Here is a 12,124-nt window from a genome sequence, read left to right on the forward strand (position 1 = left end):
GGTGTTTCACAAGACAGTGGCGGGATAAGGAGCGTCGAGGCATGTGTCCTTTTAGGAGTGATCTGTGATAAGCAGATAAGGGGACTACATGCTAAGAAAGAAGCAAGCAAGGCCAAGGGATAGAGCTGTGTGCGTCCAAATGTTGAAAAGCAGACCCAACCACCCTGCATGTCTCCAGGCACCACCTTTTATCATTAGGCGCTTACTCCATTGACGACATTGAAATAAGGTCCACCGCCCAGCTCTCATATTAGGGATTTTTAATAGACCTCCATACTTGACGTATTTCCTTCTTTGCAACATGCATGCACCTTTCTGCACATTCACTGGATCGGTGAGCGCTTGTCAAACAAATTGAAGGAAATGTTTGATCACAAATAGAGATGATTACCCCTTGTGTCACATAGAGGCGGCTTCTTTTGCTACTCCCGGGATCCTTTGCTAGGTATTTAAGTTTACCAAGTTATGTCAGATTGTGGCTACACTAAGTTCTAATGGTTGCCAAGAGAGACCTGAGCATTGACCTAAGCCATACGATCAACATAGACCTGAAATTGAAATCAGACAATTTGTCAGTGGACCTTGATTTGCAATCACAAGGGGGCAATTTGCTACTATGATATACAGAAAACTCCCACAAATACATATGGAGAAATGCAGCATTTAATTGTACATCAAATCATCCCCATAGAAAGAACAGTGACTATACAGAAAACTGCAAATACATGTATTACTCTTAAAAGGCGATTCACCACACTTCCCATAGTCCCAGAATCATAAAACAAATATCCCTGTTATGGAGACCTATCATTTCAGAAATAGGGAATCTAACAGAATATTAATCTAGTTACAGTATTTCTTTTTCATACCTAATGTGACTAAATGGACCTTACAGGCTCATAACACCGAGGAGGTTCTTAAAAGAGTACAGAACATCTTGTGAGAAGCTGACTCCTGTCAGAAACTTTAAATCTCTTCTCAACACATGTATGCTATGTACTCACTGACATAGGTGCTTGGACGGAGATCAGCTGGCATCTAAGATGCTACACAAATGCACATTGTCATGACAAAGTTTGTACTAACACACAGCAAATGTTTCATGTAATAATGATTTTGTCCTTCAAAATAGAGACACAGCTGTGGTCTGTAAATTCACAAAGACCTAGGCAACCTGGCAGGAGATCTTTGTCAGATAATTGGATGCTCAGATTACCTTGATCATGTCAAACTCTGGTTCACATTTATTGATGACATTCTAGTAATCTAACAAGGACAAATATCTAGCCAACTTCAGTATATTCCTAATCTCAACAATGGCAGACATGAAATCAAACCAACAGAAGGCATGAGACAATCTGACAATATTTACCTTCATTTTATTTTGAAGATCCAAGACAGAGCTTTAGCAACCTCAAATCATAGGAAAATGACTGCCTGAAACTCAATCATCCATGCCAATTTGAGCTACCCTGTACCACTTTAAAATAGTTTTCTATTTGTGACCTAGTCCGAGCCCGATCCAATTGCACAAAAGACCAAGATTTTAGCAATGCAAGCAATGCCTTGAACAGAATTGGTTCATTTTGATTATGAAGGCCTTCTGCATGAAAAATTGACCTTATAGAATTCTTGAACTTCTTATTGAAATAAACTGTTGGTGTTGTGAAATGTGAGCGTCACAAGCTGTATAGGAGGGGGCACTGTACGAGCATTGTAATACCCTTTGAAATGTGATTCTAGGACCCTCTAAAACCCCTGCACACAATGAGTATAAATCCTCAACAGCTGAACATTTTGTTGAATCTCATAACTAAGGAAGAACTAATTTATCATTTTTTCCCATTGATTTGATATGGTGGGATCCTTGAGCTGGGAACAGCGAGTTGCAACCCAGAAGGCTTAATAACAAATGGATTCTGTACCTATATTTTCTTGCACCTACAGGTATTAACTTGGACAAAAGATCCTATACCCTTATAGGTGACTAAATCATTGAAAACTGTAAAGAAAAGTCCCCTATAGAAGGAGATTTATTCACTGTAAAAGCACAAATTCAGTTTCAAAATGCAAATTGTTCTTTGACCACTAGAGGTCACTGTCACCTTACGCTAGGCAAGGTTGGGACCCACTTTGGTGGATTTTCTCTCTGTCAGGCACTTCAGTTTTGGAGGAAATGTCTTTTTAGGAACAACAGATATCACCAAAAGGTACATGCTGTGATCCACTTTGTGACATTCCCTCAGAAGATTTCAAAATTAGCTATTTGAAAATGAATAATAATCAATTTGCAACACTTTTCTGGCTTTTCAGCTTTTAGAAAACACAGCCAGTGCATGGAAAAACGACTGTCATAAGGCAGGGGGTTTAGTTCTTTGCTGGGTCTAAGATGAATTGAAGCAAATTTGCTGAAAACCTCCTATGTGGTGTGCAGCCTTTATTTATGTTGTGGTTCATTATTGATTAGTGTGTTGTGCAGTCAGATGGATGCAACAACCTACCCTTTAACATGTAAGAAAGACCCTGGGAGTAATGGGATGCATGCAATCTCCAGGAAACAGCTTTAAATCTTGCTAGGCAGGCATGGGCATTTTATCCTTTTAAAACCAAAAAAGGCATGATCAATATCTTGAGTAGTAATACCACTTATTAAGGATGAGAAGAGTACATAAGACCTAAGGGCTGCCCCCAACAGAAACACATGTGGGCGCTAGACAACTGGAAAAGGCTAACTGTTCACAACTTGCCATTCACTAGGTCCTATACCTCATAGGAAAAACAGCCAGGCAGATGCCAGTCTGCTGCATGGTGAGCTACTGCCAGGGACATGTGTCAGTTAGAAACATTTGGGGGATGTAGGGAACGGGTTTGAAATGGGGGGGGCAGTGGTCTGCATAGTCAGACAAAAGTAGTCTGGAGTTAAAGTTACTGCTGATTAACAATGAATCTTGCAGTGTTGAGAAACTGCAGTCAATTCTTCTGCTAACACCATTGCTTCCTTACACTCAGTTCTCTAAACTACATAGAAGCAGAGCTTTTTTGTTGGGCCATGTTGGACTTGAAATGTACTGCATGCCACAATTCTCGGTACACACCATTGGCCTTTCCTGTTGAAGTTCTACTACACAGGCATGACTACCAGTAGTGGTTTTGCAGAGAGATTAGGGCCTAGATGGTGGAACTGATGGGATGTCTGTAAGCTGCATCTCTGGGGGGAGGCCCTGGATCCTTTGCATTTGTGTTGACTGGTTAATATATCTTTTCCCTGGAGACTCCTCATCTACGTTTTCATCTGGCACATAAATGCTGCATTTGCCAGAAGGGACTCAGACGTTGCCCCATACATCATACTGGCTCCGGCCTCTGAGCATGGGGGCATCAGAGCCAGGACTGGATATTGCTGGATGCCTGAAAGGCCTCCCGAATCAAATCTGAATCTACGCCCACAGTGAAAGCTCAGAAAAATCCTTGGATGTTGGAAACTTTTGATGTGCTGAACTTGAGTGTTGGGTTGGCCACCAAAAGTATGAATTAAGGCAACTCTTTGATTGGAAGCTGCATTGACAATCAGCTCCCAAGACTCCTGTTTAACTAGAGGATCTGTAACCATGGCTTTTTCCAGACCTGGGGAGGAGTTTTGAAACAACGGACAAAGAAGCCAACCCAAGATAGATGCATCGTGTGAAAGCCCTGTTGGATCTGCAAACCTTCCATGGCCACCACCTGAGGACAAAGCTCTGCCACTGTGTGCAAACACTAGCCTTCTTCCATCGGCCAGACGTGGAACATCCAGGTACCTTTTGCCCTCAAACCAGCTGGACAGCTGAGTCCCAACGGCTGCACGACCTGTGCCCTGGGGTGCCTGGTTGTGGTCCCTTCAAAGTTCCTGAGATGAGAAGTAGGGTGACCAATCTTCTGAGACTGATGTCAGTCAGGTACATCAGCAAGCTGGGGCTGTACCAAGCATCAGAGGTTTCCAACATTATCTATGTCCCAGAGGAGGCGGTTTCCAACCGCTGATCTGAATTGAATGGTGTCTGGAGTCAGCCATAGAAACCTAACAGAACACATAATAATGGTGATAGGGGCAGTTTGTTTTCTGTGCACAATTGGAATGGGGTACACTCATACTGTAATCACCTATGTTAAGTCCAGCAAAGCAGCCAACAGCTTAATGTTGCATCCTGAAAGAGAGTATGATATGAATTGTGCCATAACTGGTCATGGCTTCTGTTTCCAAGAGCAAGGGATACAGAGCCTCAACCAGACATGGTAGGGTGGTTGAATGGTGTCTGGAATAAAATCTCAATCCACACTTGGAGCGATGGCTCTCTGTTTGAGAGATGAGTCGGCACTCTGTTTTCCAAGAATTCCATTCAACCTGATGGTCTCTATGCCTTAATTTACAGAGCAATGAGGGTGTGCATGTGGGTTTGAGTGTGTGTCTGTGTGTGTGTGTGTCTGTGTGTGTGTGTGTGTCTGCGTGTGTGTGTGTGTATGTGTGTGTGTATGTGTGTGTGTGTATGTGTGTGTGTGCGTGTGTGCGTGCGTATGTGTGTGTGTGTGTTTGTGTGTGTCTGTGTGTGTGCGTATGCACGAGTAAGTGTTTGTAATAATGAGTGGGTATGTGGGTAGAGTGTATGGAGTATGGTGTCCATGAGGGGTGAGAGTGGTGGAAGGGTATTTTTGTCTCTGTCTGTGTCTTTCCGGAAAATGTTTGTCGTGGGTTTTGGTTAGTATGTGTATTTCGACAGGTTTTATTGTAAACCTTCCTGTGTAATGAAAGAGGGTTTGAAGGATTTCCCAGCTCATCTACTGGCCGAACTCCCATTTATTCTGCTGATGGCAAAGGGCCTATGTCTGGGTGTCAGCTTTGCAGTAAACTCATTGGTAATGTGACAGGTCTTTAAACCTGGCTGTTGCTTTCAAAGGATGTCCAACTGTCTAAACTCCTCAGATGCTTAAGCGCTGCATGTATAAAGCTCGCAAGGCGGCCCATGGACATTGTGGCGCTGTTACAGCAGGCTTACTTAGTTACATGAGAAAAGCAGTATCGCCTGTCTGTGGTTCTTGGTTACAGTGAGCAGATAAGAGACAGTTGATGGTTACATAGACATTGATGTAGTGGGCAAAGTTAGAAAGGCAAAGGAAAGCGCAGAGGTCTCACTGTCCAGTGGTTATGGAGCAGTACCGTGATACCTCCAGATTCCTGCAACCGCTGTTTGCGTGGGCCTTGTGAGGTGGGGTGAGCTAATTGAAGAGCTTAGTTTTGAGTGCTTTGCGGAATGATAGCTGAGAGGTCTCATTCCTCATGTCTGTAGGGAGGGCATTCCAATGTTTGGGAGCTAGGAATAGGAAGCTGGAACCTCCGGCTTTGGCCCTTTTGAAGGTAGGGATGTTAAGGTGATTGGAGTGTGTCAACGTATGGGTCGGGAGGAAGTAGCTCGAATTATTATTTCTGAGACGTAGGGAGGGGCTGAGAGTGAGGGGTATTTATCTAGGCCGCTGAAGCTCAGACAAGAGGGTTCAAAAGGGATGGCTTATGTATCTCCTCAATAACCCCGGACCCTGAAAGGTTTGCTGGATTGGCACAATGACTGGTAGGGCAGCAGCCTTAGGGCGGTATCCTCGGCTTGGAACCTGTCATGTGAATGCCATGCTACCCTGGCAGTGGCTTCAGGGTCACCCGCGTATCCCTACTACAGAACCGGCTGCTCACGGCGCTTCTTGCTGCTCTTGGGGCACAGCGGTTCTTACAGTGCTGGGGTGCAACCAGAAAAATGCCCCCCTGCCCCCCACACCCCCCGGCTATGATGTGGCCTGCGTTCAACTAGGGCCAGACATCAAATATTTACTTCATTAACTCTGTGCATCACACTCCCTTGCCCTTTTGCTGCTGGGTAAGGGCTCTTTCTGGGTTGTATTCAGGATGTTACCTGCTGCACCACACATAGAAACGGTGGGTATTTTCCTGGGCACACTCTCAAACACATCACACATGCAGCACTACTCGATCTGCAATTTATAATACCCCAAAACTGGAATCTAAATGCATATAATAGCCTACACATGCCATTCGGTGATGCCTCTCTCATGAAGAAAGTCCATATATGATGTGTGTGCACACATGCATTCTCTTCCCTTGAATCCACCCTTGCACATACTATTTTTCCAGGCAGACCCATATCTGCTGACCTCTGATGGAGGCCCAATAGGCTTCGGCGCGCTCAACTACTACCGTAGGGATTTGGAGCATTCCCCAGCTGTTTATTTATTTATTTACTGTGCATGTGTAAGGCGCTTACACAACAAGTAAACTGTGTTTCAAGGTGTCCAGGGGGCAACAGGGAGGGGACATGGGAAAGCAGAACAATTACAACAATGAAAGACAAAACAGAACAAAACATCTGGTCAGTGTTTCAACTAGACTTCACAGCACCGCCTATTAACCCCATCCTCCCCTTTCCCCCCAATAGCCATGCACAGCCATTCTTCTCCATATCTGCCAGAGTTCCTGGAGACATGCAAGTGGTGGCCGTGCAGGGTACAACGCCTGATAACATAACAGCACGTGTGCACCTTGCACAAGGGAGTGGTGAGTTGCATGTGCTGGTGGCCCTGCACCCCAGAGATTGCATCAACGCTCCACATCTCCCTTAGAACATCTCCAGGTGATGGAGTTGCCAGCTCTCTGCTCTCCCAGAATTGGGCATTTCACTGTATTTTGTATTTGTTTATTTGTCCAAATTAATTTTTACGTTACATATCAAATTAAAATTCATCATATAAAAATAGCATAAATAAATATCATAATGCATACGTCACATCAAACATAATTTAGTGTCCATGGTTAAAAATGACAATTTCAGGATTACAGTTGAATCTTGAAATTTAAAATTCAAAAATGACTATTCAAATTCATAGTTCGTAGTTCAAGCCCAATTCGGTCTCATAGAACCAAACCAATCCAATCCAGGTGGTAGCGCCAAGAGATCCAATCAACCAAAAAAAACAAGTGCTATCACGAGACAGGAGTTAAACATTGGGTGAGAGAGAAAGTGAAGAACGGCTCCAACCTCTGAATTGGGGACCCCAACACACCAAAATCTGAAATCAGATCTCTCTACCTACTCGAGATTTAGTTAAAACCAGCGAGGGAACAGCCGCAGAGTACGCCCTCAATAAATACATCAATATTAAACTAAAATGGGTGGCCAACGTGGACAGGTAGATAAGTGGCAGCATAAGACTGCCCTAACAATCGTCCTAGGATTCATTTACTGCTCGTACACTCTTAACATCCATGGGCCTCTCAGCAACCAAACACCATACACAGAGCAAGGCAAGCGTAATTCCCCCCGATTCTGCCTTCAAGCAGTAAACCCAGAAAGCTTCTTCTTCTATCACCCCGTACCCGTGTACAAAGACCCCCAAAGCCGCCACATGTACCACTCCTAGTTCTTTACACTGCGTCAGCACATGACGTGGGGTTTGAAGCACCCCCGGTGCATCACATAAACGGCATGTCCTATCCGCTTCCGGAATTCTGTACCTACCTCCGGTAAATATAAGCAGTGCTAGTTGATTTGTACGTCATTTGAAATAAAAGGACTGCATCGCCGGGCATGGGCATTGGCTCAGGTATCTTTGTATAGGATGGTAAGTGTGGGTCACATTTGCTGCGTGCTTATGGTTCTTAAGGGGGGTCAGGTGCATGTCATTATTTGTCCAATGCCACTTCTTCACTTTGTTTTTAAGCAATTGGCTCAAGGTGTGTGTACTCATCCCTCGTTTGAAATCTGGGAAGCATCCTATCCACTCATGTATCCGGGTCATCAAACGGCCGCATTCTGTTTCGCGTTGTCTTTTAAGGCGACCTTGTATCTCACTAAGGGTAGCAAGTAGTTTACATTGTGGCCGGGAATGGGCTTTAATGCACAATAAACCCTGCCTCATTATCAAGTGCCCTTTCAGGGGTAACAGACCCGGCTCTAAACCGAGAATCTCCATCGGGGTGGAGGAGCTCAGTTTTAGTCACCGTTTCCAAAAGTGGCCTTCCAAAATGTCCAACCACCTATAGTCGCTCATACAGAGAGACTCCAACCCGTAATTGCTGGGCAAAAGTATTGAGAATAGAGTGTTATAATTCCGTTGAGGGTATAACACGCGGTTTTGGCCAAAAACGCTCTTATTGGGACCGTCAGTTGCCTAGCCTTTATCCACTTAGCCTCTGATATCCTTGTAAGTCCTATTGCGCTCACCTCAAGCCCCAAATAAGGGTCGGGGTCTACATATTCAATCCTACCCAAACTGGTAGCAAAGTTCATATGCTGTGTTCTTTTCGACGAAACAACCATAACCTTGCTCTTCCCAGGTTGATTGTTAGTTTGTTGTTTCTGGTGAACCCATGGCCCGGGCACCCAACAGAGTATGGATAAACATGATCAAATCATCAGCATATGCCATGCACGGGATAGGGCAATTCCCACCCGGTAGAAATGCCATGTATGCATTATACAGGAAGGGGGCCAAAGGGCACCCCTGCTGAACTCCCTTGTAAATATGCATTAATGGTCACATGGAGATCATCTCGCCGTATGAGGGTTTGAGTATCTAAATGCAAGACCCTAAGAACACTAGGGAGCCATTCTGAAGGCACCCCCGAATTCTCATTTTTGCCCATAGCTTCTCATGGTTGACTCCATCAAAAGCAACGTGAAAATCAACAAAAGTGACGTACAGGGTTGCCCCACCCACCATGGAAGCTCCCTGGATAAGTACGTCTAAAACCCTCAGGTTATGCGCTGTACCGCAGCCGGCCTGGAACCCAGTTTGAGTGAAGTGCAACAGATCAGAGCTGGCAGTCCAACTCTCGAGGTCCCTCAAGGTGAATAGAGAGAACATTTTTCCTGTAACATCAAGAAGCGACAGCAGGCGGCAGTTATCAGACATAAGTCAGACACCCTTTATTGTAAACTAGGATTAGTATCAACTGCTGCCAAGAGTATGGTATGGTATGAGAACTACAGACTTTATCAAACAAATGTTTGAGTATATATGCCCATCTTACTGGGTTTTACTTTAAGACCACATTAGAGAGCCCATTCAGCCAAGGCGCTCTTGAATATCTAAGTCTCTGTATTACCCTTTCAATCTCTGGTTCCTCAATGTCCACACACTAGCCATTCAGTAGATAACTTGGGGAATCTTTGTCTACTTGTACCCCAGCTCTCGACTTCATGTAATCCATCCATCTGTCTTCACTAATAGGATTCAGAGTTTTTACTCTCGAGACACCTCTGGCCCAGTAAATTCCACCCAAACCCTTCTAAGTTGACCCCTACAGAGCATGGAAAACCTATTTTGCCATTGTGCCTATAGGATTGAACTTTTCCGCTACCGTAGCCAACAGGCGTACTCCTTTTTTCATCCTGAGGGCTTTCACGTTAGGCGCAATCGCTACCAGGCGCTTCGACCTGATCTTACGCTGCATCTCATATTTTGCCTCTTTTCTAGCTCTATCAAACTTGTGTGAGTGTTTAATGCAGCTGAAGTTTGGTCGCGCCACCCAGCAGCCCGTTTTTCCTGCCATGTCCTTTATCCATGACTTAAATTTGTTCGCCCCACACTGGCCCAAGCTCTCAATTGTGTCCTCCGTGAGATTACTGATGTATTCACCCACCCTCTGAATTTTTCTAGTGGCCCATTGGATGCTATTACCACTGTAGTTAGTTGTTATACCAGCAGCTTTCTGGAGCTTCAAGTGGGGGTACACAATATTAAAGGTACTGGCCAGATATTGTGATCTCTTTGGTTGTTATGGATCACCTTAACCCAGTGGTCTTCAAACTTCTTTGGCCTGGGCCCCTCCTGATCAAAACTTGGGCAAGATGGGCCCCCCAAAAATGCCAAATGGACAGTACATAGAAATGGCTATGAACTATTGTGCGCCGTCACCGCACCCTAGTCCCTGGGCTCCCGCACCTGCTCCCATCACAGTCGCTGGGCTCCCTCATCCCACTCCTACCCAGTCCCTGGGCTCTCCGCACCCCATCACAGACCCCAGGCTCTCCCCACCCTGCTCCCACCACAGTCCTTGGGCCCCACCACCCTGTTCCCAACACACTCCGAGGGTCAGTGGGAGCTGGCTGAATTTAAATAATTCCCACAAAAATGCCATACCGACCGAGCACATCCATTGAGCCCGAACCAATCAAGTGGGGTTCCGGGGATTTCCCCCTGTGAATTCTTCTTTAATTATGGGTTCAAATGTTGAATTTTAGAGCATACTTTAAATAAAATGGGTAAAACACCAAGTAGTTTGCAATTGGCGCTGGGGGGCCATGGGGGATAGCATGGTATTTTTGACTGGACATCTATGATAGATATCCTGTAAAAATAAAATGACATCCCTGTCCTCTGGGCACCACAGTGCCTCAGAAGAAGAGCTGATTTTGTCAGGTGGGAAGGGGGATTGTGCAACAAAGGCATTTTTGAAATGCCTTTGTTGTACAACCTTCCTTCCCCCACTCTACCCCCCACTCGCCAAAATGAGATCAACGGACAAACAAACACACACACACACTCACTCACACTCACACAGCAATTATTCTATCATTCATGCCAGCACCCATGCAAGCACCCATCATCATACACTCACTCATAACACAAGCATACACGCATCCATACACATATTTAAATAAAAAATAAATGAACATAAATGTACCTTCTGCAGGGGCCTGCGCGTGGGTGCTGAAATGCCCTGATCCAGGTTGCTCTGTCCATATGTGCGAGGAGGCACAGGAGCTCCCCCTCGCACATACAGACATGCAGTGCCCCAGCCAGCATGTCCAATGAGCACATGCAAGGCTGGCGAAGCAAAACGCCCCCAGCCTTGATTGGCTCAGCAAGCATGTGTGGCTGGGGAACTGAACTGTCAAAGGGAAACAGTGTTTTCCTTTGACAGTTCAGCCAGACCAGGAGCACTCCCTCAGCTGGAAAAAAACTGCTGAAGGATTGCTCAGTGTTTCACTGGGCTAGCTCCTTAGCTCCTCCATGATGGGTGAGGGGGCCACTGGGTGGACACCCCTTTGCCTGTTATGGATGAGCCACCAGGCTATGCAGATAGTAGTTTTGACCATTGCTGCTGAATGAAAATTCTTTAAATATCGTAATTTGCTTCCATTTTTACAAAAAATACCTCCATGGGTACTATTCAAACAGTCTGTAACTAAAAGAATGAATATCCATTTGCAACTGCGAGGTGCTTTTTCATTGGTGCCCGAGACAGTATTATGGCCCAGTCCAACCATGTGAGCCGCCCTTGCCCATTTCCTCCAATCTTAAAGCATTTCTTTTTTTTTACATTTCATGCTGGGCTCTCGCGCGCCCCCTGGGATGTGGCCGTGCCCCTCTGAGGGGGCGCGCCCCACAGTTTGAAGACCTCTGCCTTATGCTCTGTAGTAGCTGTTATATATTGATTGTTTCCAAAATAATGGTCTAATGTCGACTGACCATGTTTCTCATTCCACGTGTACTTCCCAGGAATATCGTCATTTGTCCATTCCCCCCCCCTCTTGTACCATAGAAATATTTTCACTTGGGGCGCAGAGTAGTTCATCCTTACATTTTGCATTTAAATCTCCTCCCAAGAGGACATAATTATCCCCACAATATTTTTGCTACCAGAAAATACTTCCTCAAGCTGTTCAAACTGCTTGCTCCAGGAGCTCAGACCTGGAGAAGCATTAACGTTAATGAGAAGCACCTTCCACTTATCCTCCGGAGTATCTGACGCCAGTTCTACCACCAATACATTGGCCCCTATGGTTATCAGGGTCATGCAGATTTTATATCTCACTCTGATTATTAGCCCCCCAAAAGGTCTTCCCTGGGGCCCTTTACTTGCAGGAACTTGGTAAATGGAATATCCATCCACTAGTAGGGCACAATCCAGCCAGGTCTCCTGCAACATAAAAATATCCGACTCAACCAGAGTCTTGACCAACCCATCTTTACCCAGGAGATGACTGAAGCCCCTATGGTTCCAACTAGCGACCTTCAGGCCAGGGGTCAATTTAGTACAATCTGGTTAGCCTCCTGGGGAACAGTGTTTGGTGGGAGC

The sequence above is a fragment of the Ambystoma mexicanum genome, chromosome 5q (genome assembly GCF_040938575.1).
Source record: "Ambystoma mexicanum isolate Mex_15411 chromosome 5q, UKY_AmexF1_1, whole genome shotgun sequence".
In the NCBI taxonomy this organism is placed as follows: Eukaryota; Metazoa; Chordata; class Amphibia; order Caudata; family Ambystomatidae; genus Ambystoma; species Ambystoma mexicanum.